Source organism: Heterodontus francisci, chromosome 2 (assembly GCF_036365525.1).
Source record: "Heterodontus francisci isolate sHetFra1 chromosome 2, sHetFra1.hap1, whole genome shotgun sequence".
In the NCBI taxonomy this organism is placed as follows: domain Eukaryota; kingdom Metazoa; phylum Chordata; class Chondrichthyes; order Heterodontiformes; family Heterodontidae; genus Heterodontus; species Heterodontus francisci.
In genome coordinates, this window is record NC_090372.1 from 108,006,161 (window position 1) to 108,026,383 (window position 20,223).

The window sequence follows — 20,223 nt, forward strand, 5'->3', positions numbered from 1 at the left end:
TCGTGATGGAGGAGCTTCAACCCTCGACTTTGACCAACAGATGCAGGGTACTTGCTACCTGTGCGGATGAGGTCACAGACTGCAGGGTGGATAAGCAAACTAACCATGGCACGTTGGTGCAGGATGCCATTCAAGTGGGGGGAGTGAAAAGGAATGTGGTAGCAATAGGGGACAGTATATTCACAGGGATAGATACCGTTCTCTGCAGCCGCAATCGGGAGCTCCAAAGGTTGTGTTGCCTGCCTGGTGTCATGGTTAAGGACATCTTGCAGCTGGAGACAAACTTGGAATGGGAGGGGGAGGATCACGTTGTTGTGTTCCACATAGGAACCAACAACATAGTGTCATGGAAGTGTTTTTTCTTTCTGTTTCAAAACTGAAGGGGGTCTCTGTGCCTTTAAGACTGAGAGACGCTTTTATAATCTCTGGGAACAGTGTACGCGAGCTACAAGCCTATTCCTAAGCAATAGCCAGAGAGATGCAGTCACATGCCGTATTGTATCAGTTTGACTGTGCGCAAAGACTGGCTAGAACCGATTTGATCTGGCAGACTAGCGAAGTGTGCTCTCCTTGAAGGAAGAATTTGTCTCTCTCAGCAGAAAATCTACATTGGCCAACAGGCTGTGTTTCGCCTAAAGAGGAAAAAACGCCTGGAAAGGAATCTTTGCAATATTGGAGATGACAAATTCCTTTTTACCCCTGCCTCTAAGAAGTCTCTACCTCAGGAGTGACTTTCTGTTGTCTTTTGTGTTTCTGGGAGTTCTGGAATTCTCAGTAAAGTTTCTACTGATAGACTGCTAATTCAAAATCTAAATAGACCAATTGTTATACTCCTTGTTGAAAGATCTACTGCAGCCAAAGTGCTTTGAACGTCTATCTATTACAGACTGTTCATCAACTCGCCTGGAGACTTCGAGTGGCATCTGACAATTTGACTCTAGGACACCTCACTGATCCGGGAAAGTAACAAACCAGGACTTACAACCCAGTTGTTTTATTATTCCTAAGAACAGCTTGAATTTAAAACATAATTTTTTGAACTGGTTAACCGTTTTTGAATGTATGTGTGTGTGTGTGCTTGAGGGTTAGGAGGAAACAGAAGTTAAAGTCTTTTCAGACATAGATTTATCTCAGTATTTTTTAAGATTTAGTTTATTAATAAATAGTTAATTTGTTGTTGCTTAAAGATATCTGGTGTGTTTTATTCTGGGGGTTAATAAAGTATTTAATTTGGCTAATTTCCAGTAGGTAGGAAACTTTAATAATATGCTGTGACCTGTGGAGTAATGGGACTGAATTGACAGTGCATTACTCCTGCCTCATTCGTAACATATTAGTTGGGGCTTGATTGTCCGGGATCCAAATCCTATGCCAATTACATGAATTATAAGGGGCGTAATAATTTGAAAGAAAAAAAAGAACCAGGTTTCTTGAATAGGGAAAAGGCTGTATCTTCAGAATGACATTAGCAGTGGCTGCAGAGTTTCTGGGAAAAGAGAATGTGTCCTTCAGTGACTTGACAACTTTAATTAAGAATAAACTAAAAGATTTGGCAGCAAAATTGGGATTAGAGTTGAAATCAGGTGCTAAAAAAGCAGACATATTTGATGTAATAGTCCAACATTTAAAATTAACAGAAGAAGAAGAATACGAGGAACAAGATGATAGCAAGTCAGAGGGTGATGCAGTGGAAGTGGCTGTGATTCAGTTAGAAATGGAAAAATGTAGGCTTCAACAGGAGAAAGAAATAGCACTAAGAAAACTAGAATTGGAAAAAGAGGAAAGGGAGAAAGAGAGAACACTTCAGAGAGAAAGTGAAAGAGAAGAGTGTGAATTTAAGTTAAAAGAGATGGAACTAAGACAAGGAGGTAGGCTTGAATCCAGGGAAAGTTCTGGTCAGGAATAATCTGAATTCAACCCAGGACCCAGCAAAAAGCTGTTTAAATTCTACACGCTCTTCCTAAGTTTGAGGAAAGGGACATAGAGGCATTTTTCATATCCTTTGAAAAATAGCCAAATAAATGAAGTGGCCAAAGGAAAGCTAGACACTGCTTATGCAAAGCAAGTTTATGGGCAGAGCTCATGAGTTTATGCCATATTTCCTGACGAGGCTTCTACAGATTATGAAATGGCAAAAAAAGTTATTCTTGCAGCATATGAGTTAGTCCCTGAAGCTTACCGTCAGAAGTTTCAGAACTTACAGAGATTGGCTGGGCAGACTTATGTAGAATTTGAGAGGGTAAAGCAAATTAATTTTGACCGTTTGGATACGGGCATTAAAGATGGAAACCACATATGTGAATCTTAGAGAATTGATTCTCTTGGAAGAGTTTAAAAATGTAATCCATTCAGTAGTGGGGACTCATGTAGATAACCTGAAAGTTTTAAAAGTTAGGCAAGCAGCGGAAATTGCTGATGACTTTGAGCTTGTGAATAAGCCAAAGCCTTTTGTCCGTCACCCCCATAAACCTGCGAAGGATAGAAATGGGAGACTGAAAGGAAGGCAAGTAGCCAGGAACAAAAAGGAGCAGCTGGGAATGCCCCAGGGTCACCTCCTCAGGCCAGAAAGGTAGGTGCTGAGGGTAGAAGTGAGGTCTGCAAGCTGAAGTGTTATCGTTGCCACAAGATGGGTCAGCTTCGTTCAGAATGCTGGAAATTGTGAGGTAAACCCATAGGACCTGTTGGGGTTCACAAAGCTAATGCAGAGAAAAGAGCTCTGACTGAGAATATAGCAGACCAGGCTGTAGCTTTAATGGCAGCTGTAAAACCAGACACAAAAACTAAAATGAGTGTAGAGGTTAAAAATAAGATGACCCGAAAGTGATAATGAGTTCTTGTCCAAGGGAAAAATAACACCATATCCTTTAAATGAGGCAGGAAAAGCTGTCGTTATACTCAGGGATACAGGAGCAACCCAAACACTTCTCCTGAGAAAGGTATAACGTTTCCACTGGAGAGCGCCCTGAACGCTAAAGTTTTAGTGAATGGAATTGGTGGGGCGGATATACCCATACCTTGATATAAAGTGCGACTAGAGAGTGACCTAATATGTGGAATGGTATCTGCAGGAGTTGTCGAGAGTTTTCCAGTAGAGGGAATTGATCTACTCCTAGGAAATTATTTGGCTGGATCAAATATACCAGTTTGTCCTATTCTTTTGGGCCTCCTTATCTCGAGAGACAATGGATACGCGCCTGGAGGTGGTCAGTGGTTTGTGAAGCAGCGCCTGGAGTGGCTATAAAGGCCAATTCTGGAGTGACAGGCTCTTCCACAGGTGCTGCAGAGAAATTTGTTTGTTGGGGCTGTTGCACAGTTGGCTCTCCCCTTGCGCCTCTGTCTTTTTTCCTGCCAACTACTAAGTCTCTTCGACTCGCCACAATTTAGCCCTGTCTTTATGGCTGCCCGCCAGCTCTGGCGAATGCTGGCAACTGACTCCCACGACTTGTGATCAATGTCTCACGATTTCATGTCGCGTTTGCAGACGTCTTTATAACGGAGACATGGACGGCTGGTGGGTCTGATACCAGTGGCGAGCTCGCTGTACAATGTGTCTTTGGGGATCCTGCCATCTTCCATGCGGCTCACATGGCCAAGCCATCTCAAGCGCCGCTGACTCAGTAGTGTGTATAAGCTGGGGGTGTTGGCCGCTTCAAGGACTTCTGTGTTGGAGATATAGTCCTGCCACCTGATGCCAAGTATTCTCCGAAGGCAGCGAAGATGGAATGAATTGAGACGTCGCTCTTGGCTGGCATACGTTGTCCAGGCCTCGCTGCCGTAGAGCAAGGTACTGAGGACACAGGCCTGATACACTCGGACTTTTGTGTTCCGTGTCAGTGCGCCATTTTCCCACACTCTCTTGGCCAGTCTGGACATAGCAGTGGAAGCCTTACCCATGCGCTTGTTGATTTCTGCATCTAGAGACAGGTTACTGGTGATAGTTGAGCCTAGGTAGGTGAACTCTTGAACCACTTCCAGAGCGTGGTCGCCAATATTGATGGATGGAGCATTTCTGACATCCTGCCCCATGATGTTCGTTTTCTTGAGGCTGATGGTTAGGCCAAATTCATTGCAGGCAGACGCAAACCTGTCGATGAGACTCTGCAGGCATTCTTCAGTGTGAGATGTTAAAGCAGCATCGTCAGCAAAGAGGAGTTCTCTGATGAGGACTTTCCGTACTTTGGACTTCGCTCTTAGACGGGCAAGGTTGAACAACCTGCCCCCTGATCTTGTGTGGAGGAAAATTCCTTCTTCAGAGGATTTGAACGCATGTGAAAGCAGCAGGGAGAAGAAAATCCCAAAAAGTGTGGGTGCGAGAACACAGCCCTGTTTCACACCACTCAGGATAGGAAAGGGCTCTGATGAGGAGCCACCATGTTGAATTGTGCCTTTCATATTGTCATGGAATGAGGTGATGATACTTAGTAGCTTTGGTGGACATCCGATCTTTTCTAGTAGTCTGAAGAGACCACGTCTGCTGACGAGGTCAAAGGCTTTGGTGAGATCAATGAAAGCAATGTAGAGAGGCATCTGTTGTTCACGGCATTTCTCCTGTATCTGACGAAGGGAGAACAGCATGTCAATAGTCGATCTCTCTGCACGAAAGCCACACTGTGCCTCAGGGTAGACGCGCTCGGCCAGCTTCTGGAGCCTGTTCAGAGCGACTCGAGCAAAGACTTTCCCCACTATGCTGAGCAGGGAGATTCCACAGTAGTTGTTGCAGTCACCGCGGTCACCTTTGTTTTTATAGAGGGTGATGATGTTGGCATCGCGCATGTCCTGGGGTACTGCTCCCTCGTCCCAGCACAGGCATAGCAGTTCATGTAGTGCTGAGAGTATAGCAGGCTTGGCACTCTTGATTATTTCAGGGGTAATGCTGTCCTTCCCAGGGGCTTTTCCGCTGGCTAGGGAATCAATGGCATCACTGAGTTCCGATTTGGTTGGCTGTATGTCCAGCTCATCCATGACTGGTAGAGGCTGGGCTGCATTGAGGGCAGTCTCAGTGACAGCATTCTCCCTGGAGTACAGTTCTAGGTAGTGCTCAACCCAGCGGTCCATCTGTTTGCGTTGGTCAGTGATTATGTCCCCCGATTTAGATTTGAGGGGGGTGATCTTCTTGATGGTTGGCCCAAGAGCTCTCTTCATGCCATCATACATTCCTCTGATGTTTCCGGTGTCTGAGGCCAGCAGAATATGACTGCATAGGTGTTGCCAGTAGTCGTTTGCGCAACGCCTAGCTGTTCTTTGTGCAGTACTTCTGGCTGCTTTAAGTGCTGCGGATGTTAAATCGCTGGGGGCTTTCTTGTAGTTCAAAAGTGCAATGCGCTTAGCGGCTATGACAGGTTCCAGCTCTTCATTATGAGATTGAAACCAGTCTGCATTTCTCTTCGCACTTTTGCCGTAGGTGGTCAAAGCTGACTCATAGATGGCGTCTCTGATGTGGGCCCACTTGGTCTCAGCATCCCCTGTGGGAGTGTTTTGAAGGGCTGTTACAAGTGAATTTAGAAATTTTTGTAACAGCTGTGGGTGAGAAATTCTGCTCGTGTTGATGCGCGGGTGGCCCTTCTGCTTGGAATGATGCAACTTCTTTGGTCTGAGTCTAACCTTGCTGCACACCAGGGAGTGGTCGGTGTCGCAGTCCGCACTGTGGAAGCTGCGTGTGATTTGAACACTGTTTAAGGCGGCTCGCCTTGTGACAATGAGGTCTAGCTGGTGCCAACGACGTGATCTTGGGTGCCTCCATGAAACCTGGTGACAGGGTTTAGTGTGAAAGAACGAGTTGGTGATGCAGAGGTTATGATAGGTACACAACTCAAGCAGTCTCTGCCCGTTCTCATTCATCCTTCCAACGCCATAGCGCCCAAGGCAGGAGGGCCATGAGTCAGTTTGTCCTTAGTTTGTCCTATAATTACAGAGAAACCAAGTGAAATTAAAGAAACGGAACAAACGGAACAAGTTCCAGGAATATTTCCTGCGTGTGTAGTAACCCGAGTAATACTAATCAGGATCCATTGTCGGAGGTAAAGTTGGCATCACAAACAGATAGTCGAGTATTTGAAACGTTATTTGGGGATTTAGATAATCCAAATGAGATGTTTAACCGATCTATATTTGCAGCATAGCAAGCTGATACAGAGTTATACAGAATAGCACAGTCGACTCTGACAGAAGCTGAGGCGAAAGGAGTTCCAGAAGGCTATTATATTGAAGACGGGGTTTTGAGGAGGAAATGGAGACTACTTCATAGACCTGTGGATGAAGACTGTACAGTTGTTAAACAGATAGTGGTACCACCTAAATATTCCCAGAAATTATAACGGTTAGCACATGACATTCTTTTTGCATGACATAGGGAGATTTGGAAGACTAGATCATGTATAAGTCAACATTATCACTGCCCAGGCCTTACAAAGGACGTGAGGCAATTTTGTAGGACATGCCATCCATACCAAATGGTTGGAAAATCGCATACCATAAAACCGGCACCACTAGTTCCTATACCAGGAATCATTTACCAAGGTATTGGTAGACTGTGTAGGACTCTTTCCAAAAAACAAAAGCGGGACATCAATACATACTTAATATGATGGATCTGGCTACTCAATTTCCAGAGGCCATTCCTTTGAGGACAATTACTGCTAAAATAGTTGTAGAAAGGTTAACCCAATTCTTTGAGATATGGATTACCACTTGAAGTTCAATCAGATCAAGGTTCTAATTTCATGTCTAAGATATTTCAAGAAGTCATGGACAATTTAGGTATCAGACAGTTGAAATCTTCAGCATATCACCCACAGACATGGAGCTTTAGAGAGGTACTATCAAAGTCTCAAAATAGTGATTGGATAATACTATCACGAATATCTGCATGACTGGGATAAAGGGCTGCATTTTCTTTTATTTGCCACTAGAGATTTACTGAAGCAGTCCACGGGTTTTAGTCCTTTCGATTTGGTTTACAGGCATGAAGTAAGAGGTCCTCTAAAACTCATCAAAGTCAGATTCTTAGCACAAAGGAATGAATCTTCGATACTAAACTATGTATCTGTGTTCTGGGAAAGGCTCAGTGAAACTTGTGGTGTGGCTCAGGAACACCTTAAAATATCCCAAGCCAATATGAAGAAATGGGCAGACAAGAATGCAAAGACCCACAATTTGCAACCAGGGGATGAAGTATTGGTATTGTAACTGTTACAGGGTGAACAATTAAAAGCATCGTTCAATGGCCCATATAAAGTGATTAAAAGAGTGGGTAAGGTAGATTACTTGATTGACACCCTTGATCGCCTGAAGAATAATCATTTGTGTCATAGCAATATGTTAAAGCCATATTATCACAGGGAGGAGGATAAGCCAGTACAGGTATGTCAGGTAATGGGGATTATTGGGAAGGAAAAGGATAGTGAGGATGAGGCAGAAGGAGGCCTAGACAATTCTCAGATTGAACCTCCAACTATCCGACTAGCGAATACAGAATGGCTAGGAAAATTGGACAACTTGCTTTTATACTTCAATGCAAAACAATGTTAAGACCTAACCAGGCTTTTCAGAATATTTCAAAGAGTCTGTAGGGATAATCCAGGATGTACAACCTTAGCCACACAAGATGTAGATGTAGGGGAATCCTTTCCTTTAAAACAACATCCTTACTGTTTAAGTCCAGACAAACAGGCCCAAGTAAAAGCAGAAATCCAATACCTGCTGGAAAACAACTTAATTGAACCTAGTCAAAGCAGCTGGAGTTCATCACTAGTCTTAGTGCCTAAACATGACGGCTCAACCCAACTTTGCATAGCCTACAGAAAAGTCAATACAGTAATGAAGGCAGACTCCTACCCAATTCCTTGCTTAGAAGACTGTATTGACAGTGTGGACAGTGCTAGGTTTCTTACAAAGATCGACTTGTTCCAGGAGAAACTGGCAAGTTCCTTTGATTCCTCGAGGTAATCAGCTTTTGTCACACCAGGCGGTCTTTATCAGTACTGGGTGATGCCATTCGGGCTAAAATAATGCCCCAGCTACTTTTCAAAGATTAATGAATCAGGTGATAGCCAGTGTTCCCAATTGTATAATGTATCTCAATGATGTACTAATATGCAGTCACACCTGGAAAGAACACTTAAACCAGCTTAAAAACTCTGTTTAAAAAACTGCAAGCAGTGGACTTGGTGGTAAATCTGGCAAAATGCAAATTCGGAACAGCAAACATAACTTAACTCGGACACATAGTAGGGCAAGAACAATTATTGCCAAGAACGGCAAGCAGTACAGGCCTTAGTAGAGTTCCCTATTCCTAAAACTAAACGTGAAATCACAAGGTTTTTAGGAATGTGTGGTTTCTACAGGAAGTTTGTATGGAATTTTACTGCTGTAGCTGCTCCATTAACCGATTTGCTACAAAAAAAGAAAACCAAAGTATTATGGTCAGATGAATACCAGGCAGCTTTTGAAAAGCTAAAGGTAATCTAAACTAATGAACCAGTGTTGGCTGCTTCAAATTTTGCTAAATTCTTCAAGATAGCTCTTGATGTGAATGACCTGGGGGTTGGTGCAGTTCTATTGCAGGATGACGAATCAGGCATAGAAAAACCAGTAGGGTACTTTTCATGAATACTAAATCACCACCAAAAAAGTATTCCACTGTGGAAAAAGAAACATTAGGACCTTTGCTGGCCCTTAAACATTTGGAAGTATATGTCCGCCAAGACTATAAACGCAAATATACATTGACCATAACCCATTAACGTTTGTGGAAAAATTTAAAAGCCAAAATGCTAGAATATTCAGATGGAGTTTATTGTTGCAGCCTTATCATTTGAAGATTGTACATATTTCGGGGAAAAGTAATGTTATCGCTGATGCTTTGTCATGAATTTAACCCTGTTAAGTTACATAAATAACGATGGTACAAAGAAAAATTCTATTAATTACCAGCAGAGTGAATAGGGGCATGAATGTGAAAATATGTTTAGAGTGTTTTTCAGTTTCTGTTTTGGATTGTAATGAAATGCATTTTAAGAATGGTGTTTCATTTCGCCAAGGGCGGAGGTATCATGGAAGTGTTTTTTTCTCTCTGTTTAAAAACTAAAGGGAGTCTGTGTGCCGTTAAGACTGAGAGAAGTTTTTATATTCTCTGGGAACAGTGTGTGCGAGCTATAAGCCTGTTACTAAGCAACAGCAAGAGAGATGCGGTTATATGCCGTATTGTATCAGTTTGACTGTGTGCAAAGTCTGGCTGGAACTGGTTTGATCTGGCAGACCAGTGAAGCATGTTCTCCTTGAAAGAAGAATTTGTCTCTCTCAGCATGAAAATCTACATTGGCCTACAGATTGTGTTTCGCCTAAAGAGGAATAAAACCCTGGAAAGGAATCTTTGCATTATTGGAGGTGGCAAATTCCTTTTTACCCCTGTCTCTCAGAAGTCTCTACCTCAGGAGTGACTTTCTGTTGTCTTTTGTGTTTCTGAGAGTTCTGGAATTCTCAGTAAAGTTTCTACTGATAGATTGCGAGTTCAAAGTCAAAATAGACCTGTTGTTATACTCCTTGTTGAAAGATCTGTGTGACGTCTACTGCAGCCGAAGTGCTTTGAACGCCTATCCATTACAGACTGTTCATCAACTCGCCTAGAGATTTCGAGTGGCATCGGACTATTCGACTCTAGGACACCTCACTGATCCGGGAAAGTCACAAACCAGGATTTACAACGCAGTTGTTTTATTATTCCTAAGAACAGCTTGAATTTAAAACATCATTTTTTGAACTGTTGGTTTTTGAATGTATGTGTGTGTGCATGAGGGTTAGGAGGAATAAGAAGTTAAAGTCTTTTCAGACATAGATTTATCTCAGTGTTGGTTAAGATTTAGTTTAGAAATAAATAGGTAATTTGTTTTTGCTTAAGATGCCTGGTTTGGTGTGTTTTATTCTGGGGGTTAATAAAGTATTTAATTTGGCTAATTTCCAGTCAGTGGGAAACTTTAATAATATGCTGTGACCTGTGGAGTAATGGGACTGAATTGATAGTGCATTATTCCCGCCTTGGTCATAATACTCGGTAGAATGAGGAATGGTGTTCTACAAAGAGAGTTTGAGGAGTTAGGGTCAAAATTAAAATACAAAACATCAAAGGTAATCATCTCTGGATTGTTACCTGAGCCACACACCAATTGGATTAGAGACTCGTGGAAGCGGCTCGCCACGACTCCCGACGTCGAGAAGGCCCCGCCGCATTTTCCCGGTGACTCAAAAAGTGGTGTAGGAAGAAGGGGTTTCGACTCTTGCTGCACTAGCACCGGTACTCAGGAAAGAGGGAGCTGTTCTGTGGGGATGGGCTCCACTTAAACCAGGCTGAGACCAGTATCCTGGTGAATCATATTACTAAATGTTACGGACGGAATTGAGAGAGAACTGAAACCCTAGTTCCCTTCCGTTTCCTGTCCGTAATCACTGTGTTTTTGACAAGGACGATGTGTGTGTTTCTTAACCCCTGAGTGTGTCACCAATTTGAATAACCAGTAGCGTGATTTCCTTACTTTAAATAAAGAGGATTATTTTTATTTACATGCTCATTCCAAAAGTCTAAGGTTATATCACACAGTCACCACTCACACAAACACACTCGAGAAAGAAATCCATTAAAGAGGATAGTGCACTTTTACCCATTACAAACAAAGGACTAGTTCATAAGTCATGTGATTTTGCCTCCTTCTGTGGAAAAGGCACGCGTTGCAGGCCTATGAAGAAGGCGTTTTCACTGTCGTTAGGTGGATTCATAGCCATGGTATATCAAAATCATTGAAGGATTCTTTCAAAGAGGTGAATTTTCAGCAGGTCACAAAGTTAGTTGCTTGTAGCCTTATTACTGGAGGTCAGTTTTTTGTACTGGTGGACTTGAAAAAGAATAGGCTTGGAGACCTTAAGGTGTTGTAGTCTCCAATTTTAAGGCATATTTGTTTTGTCTTTGTTGGTGTCTCTGCAGCTGTTGTTTGCAGACTGACTAATTTCTCCCTGTTGCTTTGGGTAATAATATCCATTATCTATGAGTAGTTTCAGTCAATGCTTCTATTGTCCACCCAGCATGATTTGGGGGATGGATGTGGCCATACACCTCAACTTATAATTTAGCTGGTTTCTTACAGATCTCTTTGCCAAGTTTTGAGCTCAGAGACAGTGGGCTGAATTTTATTAGTGTGCCACACATCGCGGCGGTGCGCTTGGAACTCGGCGGCCTTCCGACACGGCAGTGCCGCCGCTGAACCCCCGCGACATTTTGCACGGGGGCTCATTTAAATGGAGGGGGCGGAGCGGCTGCCCCTGATGACATAGAAGGGGCAGCCGCTGCATCCCTGGCAATGGCGTCCAGCGCCACCTCACACGCGCTGGCGCCATTTTTAAAGGGCTTCGAGCCCTTCTGGTTCATTAAAATTTTTAAAGGCGCTGACACCCAGATGTAACAAAGAAAATGTCAGAAACACTTCCAATCACCTTTCCAACCCCCCCATTGAGTTATCAATTAATAAAATAACCAATACCCACCGAAAAAACAATTTGTAAAATAATGAACTTTAACCCCCCCCACCTTCAGAACATTTGACCCTCAACCCTTTCCCAACATCTTCACAACCAATAAAAAGGGTTTTCTCCATTCCCCCACCAGTCCTGATAATTTCACTCCTCGCCCCTCCCACCAGTGTCTCGCCTTAGAACTCTGTATGGAGTTTCGAAGGCGCACGAGTTGCGGCTAGTGGCTGTAAAATCGGCATGGGACGGCCACCGGGACCAGGTCAGTTATTAAGCATTTGATTTTAATTAATTTTAATATTTAAGTGAAGGCCTCGCCGCCAAGTGGCGCAGGGGCCGCACCAATGCCTCGCCACCGCCGGGAAAATGTGGCGGGGCCTTCTCGACGTCTGGAGTCGTGGCAAGCCGCTTCCACGAGTATTTTATGGGCCCCCCCCCCGCCACAACCCCCGATGCCAAGGGGCTGGTAAAATTCAGCCCAGTGAGTCTAGGAGCCCATAGACATTGAGTTTGGGTAAGACCACAAACAATAGGAGGTGGAGATTCCACAAAGGGTATCATCTTGATATGTCCATTCCAGGGAGGCACTTCACCCGTGGTCATTCAATTAGGAACTTTCCAAATGGTTGAGATACTTCTGAGTCTGGGTGGAAATTGCAAACGTCATCTGACCCTCAGCAGCCATCTTATGTAGCCTTTTAATTACCATTGTCGTTCATTTTGAAAAAAAGGAAAATTCAGTTCCAGAAGATTCTATGCTGAATACGGTCCATGTGTAAAGTTATGAATAGGGCATGCCTTTACTGGGTATGGCACGAAGGCTTTGGATAGCGGGGTTGGTGAGGATTCAGTTGAAGGTAGATTTAGAAATCCAAAGAAAATGTCAAGGCAATAGAACAGTCCAGCAATGTTGGTAAAGACAAGTAGAGTGAGACAGGAAAGGACAGAGAGTTTAACAGTAATTGTACACCAGTGAGTAAGGTCCATGCAAGGAATAGCAGTAAAGAAATAAAATCAAAGTCTTTTTATTTGAATGCATGAAGCATCCACAATAAGGTAGATGAACTAGTGCTGCAAATGGAAATAAATGCTTCAGATCTAATTGGAGTACAGAGACATGGTTCCAAGGTGACCAAGGTTGGGAAATAAATATTCCAGGGTACACAATATTTTAAAAAGACAGACAGAATGGCAAAGGAGTAGGGGTAGCCTTGATAGTAAAGGACAACATAAGGCCATTAGTGACAAAAGACCTTGGCTCAGAAGATCAGGGAATAGAATCAGTATGGTGTTACGGCTACTTCTCCACTGGTGACAACATATATTTAAATGTTTACCCAGTTACCTGTACGGTCAATCATATACTCTACCCAGAATAAAATACACCAACCAGGTTTCTTTAATAACAAAATTATCAGTTTATTACAAAACAAGGCTTAGCCAGTAACGATGCAAAACATAACACACAGATTGAAATATGAAAGTTCCCTTTATAAATACCCCCCACGCATACACTCACACACGCTGGTTAAAGAAAAATAAAGACATTTTCTCTGCAGGGCCCTTTTACAAAAAAAAGACAAAAAAAGAATACTTGGCCAAATACCTGTTAATTCTTGAAGGAAACGGATGAGATATGTTGTGTCCCAAAATGGCATACAGTCTGGCGTCTGAAAACACGTAGATGGGTCACTGAGATTTTTTCTGGTGCAGTTCTTTTCAGGTTGTGTCGAGGATTAATCTGGCAGGTTTTTCCAGCTTGTCAGGAGAAGTGCGGCATCAGGGGTTGTCGCTCTCACACACACTGAACTCTCAGGGCTTTTCTGAGAAGTGAAGGAGGAGATGAGCTGGGTGTTTCTGTCTTGGCAGGCTGACCGCCAACTAACTCAAAACAGTCCACAACCCAATCAGAAGGTCAAAACAATATCTCAAAAGCGACCTCCTGACCATCATAAATCTGACATGTCACTTCTCTTGTAAACACCTTCCCCAAGTCGCCAAGGTTTCTGTTATTTGTTTATCTTAAGGCATGTGATATCCAGTAAAGGTTGTTTTCAAACATATCTCAAGTGTCCTTTCAGTGAACTTTCAACAAAAAAAACAAAGTCCAGCATCTATGAAATCTTCAGCCTTCCAAAATGAATCCATTTCCACAATTTAAATATGATTCCTCAAAAGATATTTAACAAAAATAACAGTGGGTGGAGATTAGTAATAGCAAGAGTCAGAAGTAGTTATGTAGGCGCCCAAACAGTAAATATACCATTGGACAGTGCATTAAACAAGAAATTATTGGAGCTTGCAACAGAAGCAATGTAATAATTGTGCAGGACTTTAATCTTCATATAGACTCGACCAATCAAATTGGCAAGGGCAGTCTAGAAGTTGAGTTTGTGGAATGTTTTCGTGACGATTTTCTGGAGCAATACAATGTGGAACCAACTAGAGAAAAAGCTATTTTAGATCTAGTATTGTGTATGAGTCAAGGTTCATTAGCAATCTCATAGTTAAAGATCTACTGGGAAAGTGATCATAATGCAATTGAATTCGATGTTAAGTTTGAAAGCGACATATTCCAATCACAAACAAGAATCTTAAACTTAAACAAAGCCAGTAACATAGATATGAGGAGAGAATTGGCTGAGGTTGATTGAGTAAGTAGACTAAAAGGTGTGGCAATAAATAAATAGTTGGGAACCTTTCAAGAAACAATTCAAAATGTTCAACAAAAATACATTTCATTGAAAAATAAAAACTCAGCAAGAAAGATCCATCCATGGTTTGCTCAGGAAGTTAAGGATAGTATTAGATTAAAAGCAGAGGCTTATAATGTTGCAAAGAATAGTAACAAGTCTGAGAACTGAGAGTGTTTTAGAAATCAGCAAAGGACCACTGAAAAATTGATAAAATGGGAAAAAACAGAATACAAGAGTAAACTAGCTAGGAATATTAAAACAGATTGTAAGAGCTTTAACAAGTATATAAAAAGGAAGCGAATAGCTAAGGTAAATGTTGGTCCCTGGAAGCAGAGAAAGGAGAAATTATTATGGGGAATGAGGAAATGGCAGAGACATTGAAGAGGTATTTTTGTGTCTGTCTTTACAATAGAGGACACAAGTTGCATACCAGAAATAGAGGGTGACCTAGGGGCTAAAAAGAGTGAGAAAATTAAGGTAATTAATATCAGTAGAGAAAAAGTATTGGAGAACCTTAAGGGACCAAATTCTGAAAAATCCCCAGGATCCGATGGCCTGTATGCTGGGGTTCTAAAAGAGCTAGCTGCAGAGACACTGGATGCATTGGCTGTGATTTTCCAAAATTCCCTGGATTCTGGAACGGTCCCAGCAGGTTGGAAGTTAGGAAATGTAACACCGTTATTCAAAAAAGGAAGCAGAGAGAAAACAGGGGACTATAGGCCAGTTAGCCTAACATCATTTGTAAGGAAAATGCTGGAACCTATTATTAGCTAAGTCTTAACAATGCACTTAGAAAATCATAATATGATCAGGGAAAGTCAACATAGTTTTATGAAAGGTAAATCTTGTTTGAAAAATTTATTACTGTTTTTTGGGGATGTAACTAGTAGTGTAGATAAAGGGAAACCAGTAGGTGTAATATACCTGGATTTCCAAAGGCATTTGAGAAGGTGCCGCACAAAAGGTAGGGTAGACGGTGGCGTGGTGGTATTATCACTGGACTAGTAACCCAGAGACCCAGGGTATTTCTCTGGGGACATGGGTTCGAATCCCACCACAGCAGAAGGTGGAATTTGAATTCAATTAATAAATCTGGAATTAAAAGCTAGTTTTATGATGGCCATGAAACCATTGTTGATTGTTGTAAAAACCCATCTGGTTCACTAATGTCCTTTAGGGAAGGAAATCTGCTGTCCTTACCTGGTCTGGCCTGCATGTGACTCCAGACCCACAGCAATGTGGTTGACTCTTACATGCCCTCTGAAATGGCCTGCAAGCCACTCAGTTAGGGCAATTGGGGATGGGCAATAAATGCTGGCCTGGCCAGCGACGCCCACATCCCATGAATGAATTAAAAAAAACACAAAAGGTTAATAGGCAAGATATGAGTTCATGGAGTTGGAGGTAATATATTAGCATGGATACAGGATTGCTAACAGACAGGAAGCAAAGAGTAGGCATAAATGAGGCATTTTCAAGTTGGCAGGCGGAGTGCCGCAAGGATCAATGCTCAGGCCTTAGCTATTTACAATCTATATTAATGACTTAGACGAAGAGGCAGAGAGTAATGTATCTATGTTTGCTGATGATACAAAGGTAGGTGTAAATGCAAGCTGTGAGGAGGACACAGAGAGGCTGAAAAGAGATATAGACAGGTTAAGTGAGTGGGCAACAAGGTGGCAAATAGAGTATAATTTGGAGATGTGTGAGGTTATTCACTTTGGTCGTAAGAATAGAAGAGCGGAATATTTATTAAAAGGCCTGAAACTTGTAAATGTTGATATTCAAAGAAACTTGGGTGTGCTTGTACAAGGAACACAGAAAGTTAGCATGCAGGTACAGCAAGTAATTAGGAAGGAAATGGCATGTTGGCCTTTATTGCAAGGGGATTGGAGTACAATAATAAAGAAATCTTGTTGCAGTTGTACAGGGCTTTGGTGAGACCGCATCTGGAATACTGGGCTGAATTTTAAGAGTTCGCCACTGCTCCTGGCTGGGGGGTTGGGGGGGGCGAGAAAAATGGCAGCCCCCACAACATGTACTAAATAAAATTGTAATGCCCCTTTCCCGCCCCCCCCCAATAATAATTACAGTAAGAATTTGCCCTTTCTCCCCTCAAAACACTTACTTTTGAAATGTGATCTTCGTCTCTAGACTGTTTTAAAGTTCATCCCTTCCCACCAACCCCTATGCTGATTACGATTATTTGACCCCGTTCCCCTGCCCCTGGCACTAAAAATCTGAACTCACCGCCCCCCCACTGCACTCCCCAACAGTGCCACGCCTTCTTTGCCCAGAGGAGGAAGTGAAGGCGTGGGAGTCCTGGCCACCACACTGAAGATTGCGGCGGGCCTGGAAGATTCAAGGTGAGTATATTTTATTTATTCATTTACATATGTAGATGCAGGTCCCGTCACCCAGCGGCATTGTGGGGGGGCACGCCACAGAGCCTCACTGCCGCCGGGAGGATTGTACCCGGCCCTCCCGGCATCAGGATTCGTGGCAGACCTCTCCTCAGAACGATCTTCCAGGCCCCCCACCTTGGAGATCGACGTCAGGATCTCGGTAAAATCCAGCCCACTGTGTGAAGTTTTGGTCTCTATATTTAAGGAAGGATATACTTGCGTTGGAGGCCGTACAGCAAAGGTTCACTAGATTGGTCCCTGCGATGAGGGTTGACCCATGATGAGAGGCTGAGTAAATTGGGCCTATATTCTCTGGAGTTTAGAAGAATGAAAGGTGATCTCATTGAAACTTACAAGACTAATATTTTAAACTTAAATAAGGACAATTATGAGGGCATGAAAGCAGAGCTAGCTAAAGTGAACTGGGAAATTAGGTTAAGGGATAGGTCAATAGAGATGCAGTGGCAGACATTTAAGGGGATATTTCAGAATACACAGAATAGATACATCTCACCGAGAAAGAAAAATTCCAAGGGGAAGACTCACTATCTGTGGTTAACTAAACAAGTTAAAGTTAGTATCAAACTGAAAGAAAAAGCATATGATTGCACAAAGATGGGTGGCAGGGCAGAAGATTGGACAGAATATAAAAAAAGCAAAGAATGACTAAAAGATAGAGAAGGAAGGAAAAATGAGAGTACAAGAGAAATCTAGCTAGAAATATAAAAGCAGATAGTTAAGAGTTTCCATAAGTATTTAAAAAAGAAAAGAGTTAGCAAAGTGAGTGTTGGTGCTATAGAAATTGAGTCTGGGGAATTAATGGAAAATGAGGAGATGGCAGGTGAATTGACCAGGTATTTTGCATCAGTCTTCACCATAGAGGGTACAAGTAACATCCGAGAAATAGCTGTAAATCAGGAAATGGAAGGGAGGGAGGAACTCAAGAAAATTACAATCACCAGGGAAGTGGTACTAAAGGAGTTGGAGCTGCGGGCTGACAAGTCTCCAGGTCCTGATGGACTTCATACTAGGGTCTTAAAAGAAGTAGCTAGTGAGATAGTTGATGCATTGGTTTTAATTTTCCAAAATTCCCTAGATTTGGGGAAGGTTCCAATAGATTGGAAAATAGCTAATGTAACTTCTTTATTCAAAAAGGGAGGGAGACAGAAAGCAGGAAACTACAGGTCAGTTAACGTCTGTCTTAGGGAAAATGTTAGAAACTATTGTTAAAGACGATATAGCAGAACACTTAGAAAAATTCAAGGAAATCAGGCAGAGTCAACATGGTTTTATGAAAGGGAAATCATGTTTAACCAATTTATTGGAGGTCTTTGAAGAAGTAACATGTGCTGTGGATAAAGGGGAACTGGTGGATGTACTGCACTTAGATTTCCAGAAGGCATTTGATAAGGTGCCACATCAAGATTATTGTGGAAAATAAAAGCTCATGGTGTAAGGTGTAAAAATTTTAGCCTGGATAGAAGATTGGCTAGCTAACAGGAAACCAAGAGTAGGCATAAATGGATAATTTTCTGGTTGGCAAGATGTAATGAGTGGTGTGCCACAGGGATCAGTGCTGGGGCCTTAACTTTTTAAAATTGATATAAATGACTTAGATGAAGGGACTGAAGGTATAGTTGCTAAATTTGCTGATGACACAGATAGGTAGGAAAACAAGTTGTGAAGAGGACATAAGGAGGCTACAAAGGAATATTGATAGGTTAAGTGAGTGGGCAAGGATCCAGCAAATGGAGTATAATGTGGGAAAATGTGAAATTGTCCATTTTGGCAGGAAGAATAAAAAAGAAGCATATCAGGTAACTGGTGAGAGATTGCAGACCTCTGAGATGCAGAAGGATCTGGGTGTCTTGGTGTATGAATTGTAAAAGGTCAGTATGCAGGTTCAGCAAGTAATTAGAAAATCAAATAAATATTATTGTTTATTTCGAGGGGAATTGAATACAAAAGTAGGGAGGATATGCTTGAGTTATACAGGGCATTGGTGAGACCACATCTGGAATACTGTGTACAGTATTGGTCTCATTGTTTAAGGAAGGATGTAAATGCATTGGAAGCAGTTTGGAGATGGCATACTAGACTAATACCTGGAATGGGCGGGTTGTCTTCCGAGCAAAAATTGGACAGGCTTGGCTTGTATCTGCTGGAAATTAGCGGTGACTTGATTGAAACATATAAGATCCTGAGGGGTCATGACAGGGTGGATGTGGAAAAGATGTTTCCCCTTGTGGGAGAATTTGGAACTAGGGGTCACGGTTTAAAAATAAGGTGTCACCCATTTCAGATAGAGATGAGGAGAAATGTTTTCTCTCAGAGGGTCGTGAATCTTTGGAACTCTCTTCCTCAAAAGGCGGTGGAAGCAGAGTCTTTGAATATTTTTAAGGCAGAGGTAGATAGATTCTTGATAAGGAAGGGGTTGGAAGGTTATCGTGGGTAGGCGGGGACGTGGAATCGAGGTTACAAGCAGATCATCCATGATCTTACTGAATGGCGGAGGAGGCTTGAGGGGCCTAATTCGTATATTCGTATGTACAAGATTCTGAAGGGGCTTGATAGAGTCGACACTGAGAGGTTTTTTCTTGTGGCTGAATCTAAAACATGGGGGAACAGGCTCAGGATAAGGGGATGAACATTTAGGACTGAGATGAGGAGAAATTTCTTCACTCAAAGGGTTGTGAATCTTTGGAGTTCTCTACCCCAGAGGGTAGTGGCTGCTCCATTGTTGAATATATTTAAGGCTGACATAGACATTGGTCTCTCAGGGAATCAATGGATATGGGGAGTGGAGGGGAAAGTGGAGTTGAAGCCCAAGATCAGTCATGATCATATTGAATGGTGGAGCAGGCTCGACAGGCCATGTGGTGTACTCCTGTTACTATTTCTTATGTTCTTATAATAGAGGGATGATGAGATCGCTAATAGAAATTAAATGACAATTGGATTCATTAAAACAAACTGGAAATCTTTCTTACAAAATGTACAGATGCTAATACAAAGATAGCAGAATAAACCCACACCCTTTTCATTTTGACATAAGGTCCATTCAATACTATTACCTCACTCCTCGTGTTTGTCAATTATTAGTGATGCAAAAAATCTAATGGGCTGGATTTTATGTTGTCGCCGTGGCTGTAAAAGATGGCAGTCCGCAAGCGCGGCTTTCACTCTGCGGAGCTGCCACTATCTTATATGCAGCGCCTCATTAACATGGCCAGGGAAGACTGCCCCCTTGATGATGTGGAGGGGGTGGGCAAGCCGTCCCCGGCAACGGCGTCCGGCACCGGCGCCATTTTTAAAGGGCTTAGAGCCCTAAATGACAATCTAAACTTTTAAAGGAACAGTGAAATTAAAATTATGAACGATAATTAAAAATACCTTTCCAGCTCCTCTTCCACCCACCCAATAGCATTGCATGTTATTCCTGCCCTTCCCCCCCGAAATGCTTACCTTGAATATATGACCTTCCCCCACCACCCCCTGCAAAGTTCAGAACCTTTTACCTTTACCCCTTCACCCCCTAGACTAATCAAGTAAATTTGACCCTGCACCCCACTCCCCCACTCTGATAAACTTCCCTCCTCCTACCTCCC

General features: G+C 42.5%; 1 protein-coding gene across 1 annotated transcript in view; it reads left to right on the plus strand.

The window, feature by feature from the left end:
• Positions 1 to 20,223, plus strand: part of vwde (von Willebrand factor D and EGF domains) — a 306,182-nt gene that overhangs the window by 74,793 nt on the left and 211,166 nt on the right. The window lies entirely within an intron of this gene.